General features: G+C 40.0%; 1 protein-coding gene across 1 annotated transcript in view; it reads right to left on the reverse strand.

Moving 5' to 3' along the window:
• ALG5 (ALG5 dolichyl-phosphate beta-glucosyltransferase) overlaps window positions 1-16,292 on the reverse strand; it is a 331,650-nt gene that overhangs the window by 73,868 nt on the left and 241,490 nt on the right. The gene's annotated exons all lie outside the window — the stretch shown is intronic.

Raw genomic sequence — 16,292 nt, forward strand, 5'->3', positions numbered from 1 at the left:
AGGGTGAAGGAGAGGGTGTGAATGAGTGAGGGGATGAAAGGAGAGTGTGTGGATGTGTGTGGTGTGTGTGTGAGTGAGGGACAGTTAAATCCAGCAGAAATATCAGAAGCTGGCAGACCAGGCTCTCCTGGACAGGGAACACCTACCGCCACTGCGGGCACTCCCCGGGCTACAGGGCTCGGGCACAAAACCCACGCCATGAGAGCGGCCACTTCTAGGAACCCATCAACACCACCACCCAGACTGACCTTGGACACTGCCTGTGACCCTGCAGCCACTCCAGCCAAAATCCTGCTGCCCCACCCGCAGACCTGCAGACCCGAGGACGTTCACCTCCAAGGGTGCACAGGTCCCTCAGCAATAAGTGCAACTTCCCTCTTCTTGGATGCTGACCTCAGGATACCTCAGTTGCGCCTTCCCAGCATGCAGGCCTCCTGAGCCAACCACCCCACAGGCTGTTCTAGGGTGCCTCTGTGAGCCTCCGGTGGGCATGCTCATATCCAAACAAAGAAGCAAGGCCCCAGCAGTAGAAATTCAGACTTCCCCCTTGCCAGCTGCCTGCCCACAGACACCAAGGTCACATGGTTTCAGCATGAGGGCCCCTCTGCATGCACCGCCCTGGCAAACGGCCCCCGGGTGACTCTGTAGGCCAACGCTGGGCATGCGCAAATCCAACCAAGGGTGCAAAGCCCCCGACAGCAAAAACTGAGTCTTCCCCATCCACAGCTGCCAACCGCCGGACACCACAGTCATGCCTTTCTAGCACACAGGCCTCCTGAGCCTCACCACCCTGACAGGCGGCTCCCAGGTGCCTCTGTGAGGCCCCGTTGGGCACGCGTGAATCCAACCAAGGCTGCAAGGCACCAAAAATTGAGACATCTCCCTCCCCAGCTGCTGACCTCTAAACACCACAGTTGCACCTCTCCAGCATGCAGGCGGCTCCTGGGTGCCTCCTTGAGCCCCAGATGGGAGTGCTCATATCCAAACAAGAGTGCACGGCCACAGCAGTAGAAATTCAGACTTTCCCCTTCCCAGCTGTCTGCCCCATGGTTGCGTGATTTTAGCACATGGGCCCCCTGAGTCCACCGCCCCAGCAGGCGACTCCTGGGTGCCTCTGTGAGCCGCCACTAGGCACACTCATATTCAACCAAGGGCACAAGGCCCAGGCAGCAGAAACTCAGACTTCCCCCTCCTCAACTTCCAACCTCTGGTCACTGCAGTCGCACCGATCCAGTGCGCAAGCACCCTGAGCCCACAGCCCCAGCAGGCAGCCCCCAGATGCCTCTCTGAGCCACCAAAAGGCACAAACCCTGCTGCCAGCATCCAGTCCATACAGTAGTGCCAATCCAGCACATGGGCCCCATGAGCCCACTGCCCAAGCAGACAGCTCTTGGGAACCTCAGTAAGCAGTCACTGGTCATGAGTATCCAACCAAGGAGTACACCTTCCGAAGCAGAAACTGGGATTTCTCCCTCCACAAGGCCGGTGGCACACCACAATCACTCCAATCCAGCGTGTGGGCACCACAAGCACACACCCCTGGCAGACGACTCCTGGTCCCCTCAGTGAGCTGCCACTGGGTGTGTGTCTCTCCAACCAAGGGTGCGCAGCTCCCTCAGTAGGATCCACAACATCCCCGTCCCGACTGCCTACCTCTGGACACCTTGGTGAGTTACTGAGGGCTCGCTTCCCTGGACAAGGCCACATTGTTTCAGCCACAGACTCCGAGATTCCCACATCCACAGCTGTTGGCTCCTGAACCCCCTCGTGATTCAGAGAGGGAAATCATTTTGGCCAGAGTACCACTGTCACAGTCTCTGGGACCCTCGTAGTAAGTTTCAGAATGACACTAATCCAGCAAGAATCAAACAACACCTGCCAAAGGTCACAGTACCTGAGTCTCAGGCCCCAAGACTCCTTACTCCCAGGCCATGAACTCTGGAAACACAAAGTGAGCACATACCAGTGAGACATAAGGCAACCATTTTCACAAGAGCCAGAACCACAATCACATCCAAAACAGCAGACACAATGAAGCCAGGGGTGAATCACATTTCCAATCCATGAAGAGACTTCATCCATGAATAACAAACTAACATTCAAAACCCAAATATATCAAGAGAACCCAAATGACTCAAGTAGGGGGCTCCGCTAAATCACCATATCCAGGAGACATGAGAGACTGCACCACTGAGTCCCAAAAATCACCAACTACATAGCAACACCCCCAAAAGAACCTGGGTAGCAAAGCAGTTGGATCTAAGACATAGTAACAATTAAAACGTTACAGCAAAAAATGGGAGACAAAAAAATCCCAAAAGGAAAGAAAAATAGAAATCACCAGAACGGGAATTAAATGAAATGGAGGCAAGTAACATGTCACAGAAAGAATTCAGTGTAACGGTTATAAGGATGCTCTAATGGCTGGATGACAAATACAGCTCAATAAGAATTATAAGGAGCTGAATGAGAATGTCACCAATATGAAAAGGACCCAAGAGGAAATGAAGAATGACCTAGTTGCAATAAAGAACAAAATGAAAGTCTTATACAGTAGACTAGAAGAGGCTGAGGACCACATTAGTGAATTAGAAGACAAGGTAGGAAAAAACACACAAAAACATCAGCAACTGCAAAGAAAACTTAAAAAGCAAAAGAAGAGCATAAGGGAGCTTTGGGAAAACACAAAATGAAACAACATTCGCATAATAGGGGTAACAGAAGGAGAGGAAGCAGAGGAAAAAATAGAAAACCTGTAAGAAAAAATAATGACAAAAAATTTCCCTGATGTTGCCAAGAAAAAAAAACCACACAACCCCAACAAGCAAATAGAGTTCCAAACAAGATGAACCCAAAAAACTGTCAAGCCACATCGTAATTAAATTGGCAAACATCAATGAGAAAGAAACTTAAAGGTTGCCAGAGAGAGACAGAAAGCTACCTGCAAGGGATCTCCCATGAGAATATCAACTAATTTCTCAACAGAAACACACGAGGAAAGAAGGGAATGAAATTAAATATACAAAATGATGCAAAGCAACGGACTGAATCCAAAAATACTATACCCAGCAAGGCTATCATTCAAACTTGAAGGTGGAATCATCAGCTTCACAGAAAATAAAGGGCTAAGAGAGTTTATTACCACCAAGCCAGCAATACAAGAAATGCTAAAGGGACTGCTGTAAAAAGAAGAAATAAAAAGGCAAGAAGGAACACAAGCATAAAGAATAAAAATGACTACAAATAAGTACTTATCAATAGTAACATTAAATGTAAATGGATTAAATGCTCCAATCAAAAAACATAGGGTAGCTAAATGGATAAGAAAACATGACCCATATATTCATTGTCTGCCAAGAGACCCACCTCAGAACAAAGGATTCACACAGATTGATAGGGAAGTGATGGAAAAAAAATTTTCAGGCAAATGGAAATGAGAAAAAAACTGGGGTAGCAATTCTTATATCTGACAAAATAGACTTTAAAGTAAACGCCATAACAAGAGATGAGGAGGGCCACTTCATAATACTGAAGGGAGCAATTCAACAAGAGGATATAATTCTGCTAAACATATAGCCACCCAATACAGGATCAACCAAACAACTTTGTAAGATGTCAAGGGAGAGATCAACAGCAACACAATCATAGTAGGGGACTTTAATATCTCATTGACAAAACTGGATAAATTCTCTAAACCAAAAAATCACCAAAGAAACAGCCATCCTAAACAACTCACTAGATCAGAAGGACTTAATTAACATCTTCAGAACATTTCACCCCGAAGCTACAGAATATACATTCTTCTCAAGTGCACACCGGACATTTTCAGATAGACCACATAATAGGACACAGGCAAAGTCTCTTAAATTCAAGGAGATAGAAATCATAATAAGCATCTTCTCATATCACAATGGCATATAACTAGAAGTCAACTACAATAAAAAAAAACCAAACACTTGGAGGCTAAATAGCATTCAACTGAACAATGATTGGGGTACCAAATAGATCAAAGAATAAAAAGCATCCTGGAAACAAATGACAGTGAAAACACAACAATCTAAAATCTATGGAACACAATGAAAGCAGTCCTGAGAGGGAAGTTCATAGCCCTACAGGCCTACCTCCAAAAGACAAGAAAAAAATGGTAATAAATTGTCTAACCTTGCAACTTAAAGAATTAGAAAGAGAGCAACAAGAAAAGCCCACAGTAACCAAAAGGAAAGAAATAATAACGATCAGAGCAGAAATAAATGGCATAGACACCAAAAACACATTACAAAAGATAAATGAAACCAAGAGCGGGTTCTTTGAAAGGATAAACAAGATTGATGAACCTCTAGTCAGACTCACCAAGAAGCAAAGAGAGAGGACCCAAATAAACAAAATCAGAAATGAAAGAGGTGAAGTAACATCCGACTCCCAGACATACTAACAATTGTAAAAAAAATACCACGAACAACTCTACTCCAACAAACTGGATAACCTCAACGAAATGGACATATTCATAGAAAAATACGCTTCCAAAACTCAACCAGAAAAAATAAAAATAAAAAACCTGAATGGGCCAATAACCACTGATGAAATTGAAACAGTAAACAAAAAGCTTCCAGCAAACAAAAGCCCTGGACCAGAGGGCTTCACAGGGGAGTTTTACCAAAATTTCAAAGAAGAACTAAAACCAATTTTTCTCAGACTATTCCAAAAATTCAACACGAAGGAATACTTCCAACCTCTTTCTATAGAGCCAGCATTACCCAAATCCCAAAACCATATTAAGACACTCTAAAGAAAGAGAATTCCAGGCCAATATCCCTGATGAACATAGATGCTAAATTCCTCAACAAAATTCTAGCAAACCGGATCCAGCATTACATTAGAAAGATCATACACCATGACCAAGTGGGATTTATCCCAGGGATGCAAGGATGGTACAATATCCGCAAATCAATAAATGTGATACATCACATAAACAAATTGAGAGACAAAAATCACATAATCATATCAATTGATGCAGAAAAGGCATTTCACAAAATCCAACACCCTTTTCTGATAAAAACACTCAGCAAAGTGGGAATAGAGGGATCATACTTCAACATAAGAAAAGCTTTATATGACAAACCTACAGCCAACATCATGCTCAATGGGAAAAAACTAAAGCCATTTCCCCTAAGAAGAAGAACAAGATAGGGATGCCCTCTTTCACCACTCCTGTTCAAGATAGTACAGGAAGTGCTAGCCATAGTTATCCGACAAGAAGAAATAAAAGGCATCCAAATTGGAAAAGAAGTAAAACTGTCCTTATTCTCAGATGACATGATATTGTACATCGAAAACCCTAAAGACTCCATCAATAAACTACTAGACTTAATAAATGAATTTGGCAACATAGGAGGATACAAAATTAAGACCTAGAAATCTATGGCTTATTTATACACCAGTAATGAACTCACAGAAAGAGAAACTAAAAAAAAAATCCCATTTACCATTGCAACAAAAAAATTAGTATATGTAGGAATAAATTTAACCAGAGATATAGGACCTGTACTCAGAAAATTACAGGACCCTGAAAAAAGAGATAGAGGAAGACATAAACAAATGGGAGAATATACCATGTTCATGGATTGGTAGAATCAACATCATTAAAATGTCCATACTACCAAAAGCAATCTATACATTCAATGCAATCCCCATTAAAATACCAATGGCATATTTCGAAGACCTAGAAAAAACTCTCCAAAAATTCATCTAAAGCAAAAAAAAACCCTGATTAGCTGCAGCAATATTGAGAAAGAAGAACAATGTTGGCCGAACCGGTTTGGCTCAGTGGATAGAGCGTCGGCCTGCGGATTCAGGGGTCCCGGGTTCGATTTCGGTCAAGGGCATGTACCTTGGTTGCAGGCACGTCCCCACTGTGGGGCATGCAGGAGGCAACTGATCGATCTCTCTCATCGATGTTTCTCACTTTCTATCCCTCTCCCTTCTTCTCTGTAAAAAATCAATAAAATATATTAAAAAAAAAAAAAACAATGTTGGAGGGATCACAATACTAGATATCAAGTTATACTACAAAGCCACTATTCTCGAAACTGCCTGGTACTGGCACAAGAACAGACACATAGACCAATGGAACAGAACAGAGAACCCACAGATTGACCAAAGCCATTATGCTCAATTAATATTTGACAAAGGATGCAAGAACATACAATGGAGACAAGACACAAAAATAAATTCAAAATGGATAAAGGACTTAAACATAAGACAGGAAAATATAAAAATCTTAGAACACTCCATAGGCAGCAAAATAGCAGACATATGTCGTAGCAATATCTTTACCAATACAGCTCCTACAGCAATGGAAATTAAAGAGAAAATAAACAAATGGAACTAATTCAAAATAAAAAGCTTCTGCACAGCAAAAGAAACCATCAACTAAACAACAAGAAAGCTCACTGCATGAGGGAACATATTTGCCAATGCTGTCTCTAATAAGGGTTTAATCTCCAACATTTACAGGGAACTCATACAACTTAACAATAGGAAGGTAAACAACCCAATCAAAAAATGGGCAAAAGACCTAAATAGACACTTTTCGAAAGAGGGCATACAGAAGTTCAAGAGACAAATGAAAACATGCTCAAAGTCACTAATCATCTGAGATATGCAAATCAAAACAACAATGAGGTATCATCTCACACCTGTCAGGATGGCTATCAGTAACAAATCAACAAACAAGTGCTGGAGAGGATGTGGAGAAAAAGGAAACCTCGTGCACTGCTGGTGGGAATGCAGACTGGTGCAGCCACTGTGGAGAACAGTATGGAGTTTCCTCAAAAAACTAAAAATGGAACTCCCATTTGACCCAGTAATCCCACTTCTAGGAATGTATCCCAAGAAACCAGAAACACCAATCAGAAAGGATATATGTTCATAGCAGCACAATTTACAATAGCTAAGATTTGGAAACAGCCTAAGTGCCCATCAGCAGATGAGTGGATTAGAAAATCGTGGTACATCTACATAATGGAATACTACGCTGCTGTAAAAAAGAAGGAATTCTTACCATTTGTAACAGCTTGGATGGAACTGGAGAGCATTATTGTAAGAGAAATAAGCCAGCCAGAGAAAAAAAAATATCACATGATCTCACTCATTTGTGGAATATAATGAACAACATAAACTGATGAACAAAAATAGAACCAGAGACAGAAAAGCATGGAATAGACTGTACAACCTATGAGGGAAGGCAGGGGGAGAAGGGGTAAGAGATCAACCAAAGGACTTGTATGCATGCATATGAGCAAAACCAATGGACACAGCCAGTAGGGTGGGTGAGGGCTTTTGTTTGGGGGAGGGTATGGCGGGGGAGAGGTCAATGGGGGAAAAAGGAGACTTACATAATACTTTAACAATAAAAAAAATTTTTTTTAAATGTTAAGTAAAAAAAGAGGACAATATTTCATTATGTACCTTTAGAGGTATAGGCATGGCACTCCCACCAGAAACAGAAAAAAAGGTTATGAGGAAATGAAAATATAAAAAATAACATTCTCTAGATGGGGTGGGTTTCATATTCTTTTTGCACTTTTCTCTGTTTCTTAAATACCTTCTGTTAAATATACATATATTTCCTAAGAAAAAGATAAATTTGCTACAGTCCAGCAACTCTATTACCCATTCAATGTTCTATCATTCATAATCTTTTTTTTTCCTAAAAAGTTCAAGAACTTGCACAGCTACAATTATGATTTTATCCCTTTCCCAATAGAAACGATTATCCTTAATATCTCCATCAAGCTCTCTGGATTTTATCACCTAGTTTATTTTTAAAGTGTGAGCTTAACTAAGACTTCAGTATTCTCATCTAGTAAATCGTTCACTGATTTATGTGGCAGTAAGGATTAAGGTAACCTTGCATTTAACAGCACAGGGGAGGGAGGGACAAGGAGTGGGCAACTGAAAGTACATGGTACCGTCTGCTTAATTATGCTATGACTCTAAAAAATAAGGTCTATTTTCAAGGGGGAAAAAAAGAGAGAGAGAGAGATATTTAATACTCTTTGCAATGCTTTAAGCAATAAAACAAAATTTTTTAAAAAATAAGGTCTATTTAAAAAATAAAAACACATAAAATGCACATGCATCTAATTGTTTAGCCTTCCCCACCACATCACCAAAACTAGAATGTAGCCTCATGCAGGTAGAAAACAGGGACTTGGATCTATTTACTGTAGTCTCCAGCACCAGTAACAATGTCTCGCACAAAATAGGTGCAACTACCTGCTGACTTTCTAAAAAAAAAAAAAAAAACACATGTACCTCAAAACTCTAATCAAATTCCATTACAAAGACAAAATACAAGAATGAACCACTTCAAATTGTCAACTCACCTGACTCAGACTATTCATAATCAAGCAGTTCCACATATAAAAATATATAATTGGTCACATCCTTAACCTTTGTAATAAGTTCTAATGCAAATTAGGAATAAACTGGGGGTATTAGTGACTGGGACATTAACTACCTGAATCACTGTCTAATATTTTTAAACTTCTAAACCAAAGGCAGATGCCAATTTTACCATGACATCTACAACTACAGCTAAGAGATAAATAAGTCTAGATCCATGCTGTCCAGCAGACTTTTTACAACAATGCAGATATTCTCTACCAGTGTGGTCCACTATGGCAGCCATTACCTAAAAAGGACTACTGAGCACCCAAAAAAAATGTGGCTAGGATAAGATCTGTCTTTTTAGTTTTATTAAATTTAAATTTACTCAAATGTAACTAGGGGCTACCACATTGTGCTAGGGTCTTTCCGCATTAAGGGTTCAGGAATCTGGAGAAGGGCTGTGTGTAAATTAATAAACTAGACAAGAAATATAAATTTGGAAGGCATGGGGGAAAGCCAGGTGGAAACTTAGCTCTAGTGACTAAGATCCCTGAATCTCCAGGCCCAGGGCTTTTTATTCACACATTTTGCCCTTTAGCAAAGCAGATATACATATCAAAGGTAAGGTTTGGTAAACAGTAAAGGATTATCAGGTTGGGGGAACTGCCCTCAGCTGTCTGGCAGCAGGCAATAACATGTAGATCTTCAGCCCTGCTGAAGGCGTCCATCAGCCTTCTGATGTACTTCTCGCATTTTATTGTGCCCTAAATTTATTCAAATGTGGCTAGGGGCTACCATATTGAACAGTGCAGGTCTACGAAACACACTAAAGAGAAAACAAGAATAGGAAGGTATATGACAAGCAAGCAGGAGAATCAATTGTGAATTTTTACCCCATAGCTTAAGAGTAACCAAATTGGCAACTGCCAATCCCTTTATCCTGCACTTTTAACCCATTCTTGGCAAACCTACAACATAAGTATTGTGGAGTCCTTCACATATTTAATCTAGTTTTCTGGTTAAACTATTAACTCTCAAGAAGGTAGTATTTTCCAAAACTAGTTCTCTATTCTGTTCCAGGATCTAACATTTTCTTAATTGAATTCAAGAGAAGCAAAACACTATGCAAAAGCTATAGAGAAAACAAAAAAAACAAGTCATAGTCCCTGTTCTGAGTTTACAATCTACAAACATGCTGTCCACTAGAACTTTCTGTGAAGATGGAAATGTGCCTGCTCTGTCCACATATCAAACAGCTCCTTAAGTTACTTGTTCAAATGAGAGTTTCCCTCCCTGGCCAGTGTGGCTCAACTGATTGGAGTGTTGTCTGATTTCAGGTTCAATTCTCATTCAGGCACATACGCAGTTTGTAGGTTCGATCCCAGGACAGGCCATGTTCAAGAAGCAACCGACCTTGATCTTTCTCTCTCTCTCTCAATTAAAAAAAATAAAAATAAAAAAGAGAGATTCCCTCTCAATAATGTATGCCTCAAGAGCAGGGAAAATACCTTCTTCAGCACTGTCTCCCTGCATAATGCTTGACACAGAAGTGGCTCATAAATACCTTCAGAAAGTGCTTGAATAAAAGAACTATCCAATAGGAAATATAGGACTTTTCATAGCAATAAATATAATGTTAAGACATTTTAAAATCTAATTAAGAATTGATGAAATACATCTATTTACTAGTTAGTGAATATGGAAGCTGAATCCACTGACCAATCTTAACATGACTAAAAGTCAAAGTAATTAACGTTACGTGCATCCTCATGTTATATTACTCTGCATTATCTAAAGTATACTGCAACAAAAACACTAAAATCTGAATCAAATGGAGCCATTACATAACTTCTGGTTTATAGGAAAAGACAGGAGTTGGAGGAATATGCCTAACAATACCATGAAGCAATCAGACAAACCCAAAAGATGGGGCTTTCTAGAGGACAAATGACCCAGTTACTTCAGTAAGTCAATGGTCTGCAAAAAGATGGAGGGGTGGGAAGGGCAGTTCTAGATTTACACAACTTTAGACATAAAGACCATAGGTGAGAGAATGAAAGGAGAGTGTGTGGCCAAATTGGTTTGGCTCAGTGGATAGAGCGTCAGCCTGTGGACACAAGGGTCCCAGGTTCGATTCCGGTCAAGGGCATGTATGTACCTTGGTTGCGGGCACATCCCCAGTGGGGGGTGTGCAGGAGGCAGCTGATCGATCTCTTTCATCGATGTTTCTAACTCTCTGTCCCTCTCCCTTCTTCTCTGTAAAAAATCAATAAAATATATTTAAAATAAAAGAAAGGAGAGTGTGTGGATGTACGGGGAGTGTATATTTGTGGGTGAGGGACAGTATACTCCAAGGGACTATTGGGGATGGCCAGACCAGGTTCCCTGACCCGGCAGCCTCCACTGCTGCTGAAATCACTCCCGAGTGACCAGCTCTGCCGCAGAGACCGCGCCATCTTGAAGGGGAGAGTGGCTGTTATCAGAAGCCTATACATCCTGGGACTCTACAACCACAACACCCAGGGACCAGCTGCGACCCCAGGAACACCAGATCTCAAGCAGCACAAATACGCAGACTCAGATGAGCTCTGCACCTTCTAACGGAAAGGTCAGATTTCGCCTAGGGAAAGGTGAGGTCGGCGATCCAGGCAGGAGAGAGAAACCCGCCAACAGGATCTAGAGGTTCGAGGGAAGTCTACACCCCACAAAATCCAGGGCCGTTGGGGCTAGTGTGATCCGTGAATGTGGAAGGGGATCCGCAGGGCTGCTGGCAGAAGGTAACTCTAAAAATCAACTCATAGCTGGACTCGGTGCAAAAAGGCAGCCTGAAATTTTACCAGTGTGCCCACTGCTTAGTGCCAGGGGAAAAAAAGACAACACAGAGACGTTCACAGAGTTGGGCGCAGTGCCAGAGGGTAAAAGTCACGAGTTCGCGCACTTACTCTGGCTCTTTTTTTCTCTTAAAATCCTTGCTTTTGATTATTAAGCCCAGTATATAGGATCACCCAATTGGGGACACTCTAAGAGACTGCAGGGGAAAGTTGTTTCTGTGGAACCTGGGGATCAGAGCGGGGAGTAACGATCAGAGAACCAGCTCTGGGGCAGTCCATTCTCCCAAACCACTATTAAGTGTGACAGGGAAAACAAAATCTAAATACTGGCTTATAGCCCCGGAGGTCAATCCAGAAACACTGCCACTCGGGGGATGAATCACAAATTGACTCTTATGCAAACACAAATAAAGGAGTCTAAGAAACAAAGAAATACTGCATGCTTGAAAATCAGGACAGTGGCTTACAACACAGAGAAGCAGTGGAACGCAGGGAACTACAATACTGTCCTGACTACCTACAGGAAACAGGCATGCCAAACAAACAGTAGAAGTGAATGATCTTCACTACTGCACATTTTTATTTTTTAATCTTTTACTTAAGAAACTAAATTTTTTTTCTTTTTTCCTCACTTGATTTTACCTAATTATTATATTTTTATTTTTAATCACTATTATTACTACTACTATTTTATGTTTTTTTTAAGTGTCATTTAATTTTCTCTTTATCTTTATTTTGGGATTAGTGTTCCATATTCTATTTTCATTTTTCCTTTACCATAATTTTACTCTATCTCAACTTTACCTTTATGTCAACAATCTCTTCATCACTTTTCCTATTTTCTTGCCCTGTTTCTCTTACCCTATTCCTGCTTTAGATTTTCCCTATTACTTCTTCTTATCCTGTTAAAAATTTATCTTACTTATATATCTAATTTCCGATTCACTGCTCTAAGTCCATACACACCTCTCTCTTCTCTTTCTTCACTATCCAAATTTTTTTCTCTTCCTTTTTTTTTTGTTGTTGTTGTTACTGTTTTCTTGTTTTGTTTTGTTCTAGGTTTTTTGGGTTTATTTTGTTTTGTTTTGCCTTGCTTTCTCTCTGTCCTATTTTCGTTGTTCGCTTGATTGTTGATTAGACTGGGTTTTTTTGTGCTTGTTGGTGAGATCCTTTCTCTTTTTGTTTGTGCTTTTTTTCTTTGTTGTTTTTTTTTTTTTTTTTGCTTCTGTGTGTCTTCTACTCACTTGTTATTAGTTCTTGTTTGTAGTTTGCATTCATCTCTGGCTGTTTGTTGTTTGCATTTCTTGGGATTAGTGGTTGTTCTATTGGAGGTTTCTCCCCATATAAATAGTTTCACCCCCCCCCTTCTTTTTTACTCTCTTTCTTTTCTCTTACTGCTTTTTCCTTTTCTCAATATCATTTTTGCACTCCTTTTTTTCCTTTGTTTTATTTTTCTTATCCCCTAATTCTCTTTTCTCTAGTGGTCACCATTATTTGGGGTTATTAGTATCGTGAATACATTTGTGTTCAGTGCCTTGTGTGTTGTGCCTTGTTTTGTTGTATTTTGTGCCTTTAAATCAACGCAAGAGAGAGCTACATAACCAGATGCCCGGAGAAGAGAGATCATGGGGAGGCAAAGAAACAGACCACAAATGAAAGAAAAGGAGGCATCACCAGAAAAGGAAGTAAACAAAATGGAGACAAGCAACCTGTCAGAGAGAGAACTCAGAGAAATGGTCATAGGGTCGCTGAAAAGAATGGAAGACAAATTCAACAACATGGATAAAAACCAACAGGAAATGAGGAAGAACCAAGAAGAAATGAAAAATGACATCACTGCTATAAAGAACTCAATAGAAAGCATCAACAGTAGACTAGAAGAAGCAGAGGACTGCATCAGTGAACTAGAAGACAAGGTAGGAAAAAATACCCAAGAAGAGCAGCATCTAGAAAAAAAATTTAAAAAACAGAAGGAAAGCCTAAGAGAACTTTGGGACAACATGAAACAAAACAACATCCGCATAACGGATTCCAGAAGGAGAGGAAACTGAGCAAGGAATAGAAAACCTGTTTGAAGAAATAATGACAGAAAACTTCCCCGATCTAGGGTAGAAAAACCCACACAAACGCAAGAAGCTCACTGAGTCCCAAACAAAATGAACCCCAAAAGACCGACGCCAAGGCACATAATACTTAAACTGGCAAACACCAACGACAAAGTAAGAATCTTAAAAGTGGAAAAGGAAGACAGAAAGTTACCTACAAAGGATCCCCCATGAGACTAGTGACTGATTTCTCAACAGAAAACATCAGGCCAGAAGGGAATGGAATGAAATATACAAAGTCATGCAAAGGAGGGGTCTGAACCCAAGAATACTGTACCCAGCAAGGCTATCAATCAAAATTGAGGGTGAAATCAGGAGCTTCACGGACAAAAAAAGGACTAAAGGAGTTTAATACTACCAAACCAACAATGCAAGAAATGCTAAAGGGTCTGGTTTAAAAATAAGAAATAGGAAGCAAAGAAGGAACACAGGTGTAAAGAATAAAAATGGTGACAAACAAGTACCTATCAATAATAACTTTAAATGTAAATGGATTAAATGCCCCAATCAAAACACAAAGGATAGCTGAGTGGATAAGAAAACATGACCCATATATCTGCTGTCTACAGGAAAACCACCTCAGAAAAAAGTACTCACCTGACTGATGGTGAAGGGATGGAAAAAGGTTTTTCAGGCAAATGGAGATGAAATAAAAGCGGGGGTAGCAATACTTATATCTGACAAATTAGGTCTCAAAGTGGAGAACATAACAAGAGATAAGGAAGGCCACTTCATAATACTAAATGGAGCAATCCAACAAGAAGAAATAACTCTGGTAAACATATACGCACCCAGTATAGGAGCACCCACATACATAAAAAAAACTTCTGGAGGACATCAAGGGAGAGATTCACAGCAATACAGTCATAGTAGGGGACTCTAATATCCCATTAACACCTTTGGACAAATCCTCTAAACAAAAAACCAGCAAAGAAACATCAATCCTAAATGACTCACTACATCAGATGAAATTAATTGACATCTTCAGAACATTTCACCCCAAAGCCACAGAATATACATTCTTCTCAAGTGCACATGGGTCATTTTCAAAGATAGACCATATATTGGGTCACAGGCAAAGTCTCTTCAAATTCAAGAAGATAGAAATCATTTCAAGCATCTTCTCAGACCACAAAGGCATAAAACTAGAAATCAACTACAATAAAAACAATGAGAGAAAAAAACACCTGGAGGCTAAATAGCATGCTATTAAACAATGACTGGGTTACCAGAGAGATCAAAGAAGAAATAAAAGGCATCAGGGCAACAAACAACAATGAAAACAAAACAATCCAAAATCTATGGGACACAGTGAAAGCTGTCTTGAGAAGGAAGTTCATAGCTCTACAAGCCTACCACAAAAAAAAACAAGAAACAATGGTAATAAATTACCTAAACCTACAACTCAAAGAGTTAGCAAGAGAGCAAGAATAAAAGCCCAGCATAAGCAGAAGGAAGGAAATAATATAGATCAGAGCGGAGATAAATGAAATAGAGACCAAAAAAACAATACAAAAGATCAACAAAACCAAGAGATGGTTCTTTGAAAGGATAAACAAAATTGATGAACCTCTAGCCAGGCTCACCAAGAAGCAAAAAAAAACAAAATCAGAAATGAAAGAGGTAAAATAACAACCGATCCCCCAGAAATATGAACGATTATGAAAAAATACTATGAACAACTCTATTCCAACAAAAAGGACAACCTAGATAAAATGGACATACTCTTAGAAAAATACAAGCTCCCAAAACTCAACCAAGAAGAATCAAAAAGCCTAAATAGGCTGATAACTACCGAAGAAATTGAAACAGCGATCAAAAATCTTCCAGCAAACAAAAGCCCTGGTCCAGATGGCTTTACAGGGGAGTTCTACCAAGCATTCAAAGAACTAAAACCTATCCTCCTCAGACTATTCCAAAAAATTCAAGAGGAAGGAACACTTCCAACCTCTTTCTATGAAGCCAGCATTACCCTAACCCCAAAACCAGATAAAGACGCCACAAAAAAAGAGAACTACAGGCCAATATCCTTGATGAATATAGATGCTAAAATACTCAACAAATTCTAGCAAATAGAATTCAGCAACACATTAGAAAGATTATACACCATGACTAAGTGGGATTTATTCCACGGATGCAAGGATGGTACAATATCCGCAAACCAATAAATGTGATACATCACATAAATAAACTGAGAGACAAAAATCACATAATCATATCAATTGATGCAGAAAAGGCATTTGACAAAAACCAACACCCTTTCTTGATAAAAACTCTCAGCAAAGTGGGAATAGAGGGCTCATACCTCAACCTAATAAAAGCCTTATATGACAAACCTGCAGCCAACATTATACTCAATGGGCAAAAATGAAACCCCCCTAAGAACAGGAACAAGACAAGGATGCCCACTTTCACCACTCCTGTTTGACATAGTATTAGAAGTACTAGCCATAGTGATTAGACAAGAAGAAGAAATAAAAGGCATCCAAATTGGAAAAGAAGAAGTAAAACTATCCTTATTTGCAGATGACATGATACTATACATAGAAAACCACAAAGACTCCATCAACAAACTACTAGACCTAATAAATGAATTTGGCAATGTAGCAGGACACAAAATTAACACCCAGAAATCTATGGCCTTTTTATACACCAATAATGAACTCACAGAAAGAGAAATGAAAAAAACAATCCCATTTACCACTGCACCAAAAAAATTAAGATACCTAGGAATAAACTTAACCTAGGACGTAAAAGACCTGTACTCGGAAAACTACAGGACATTGAAAAAAGAGATAGAGGAAGACATAAACAAATGGAAGAACAAATAAACAAATGTTCATGGATTGGTAGAATCAACATCATTAAAATGTCCATACTACCTAAAGCAGCGGTTCTCAACCTGTGGATCGCTACCCCTTTGGGGGTTGAACAACCCTTTCACAGGGGTCGCCTAAATACATCC

Source organism: Myotis nattereri, assembly GCF_964212035.1.
Source record: "Myotis nattereri genome assembly, chromosome: 2".
In the NCBI taxonomy this organism is placed as follows: Eukaryota; Metazoa; Chordata; class Mammalia; order Chiroptera; family Vespertilionidae; genus Myotis; species Myotis nattereri.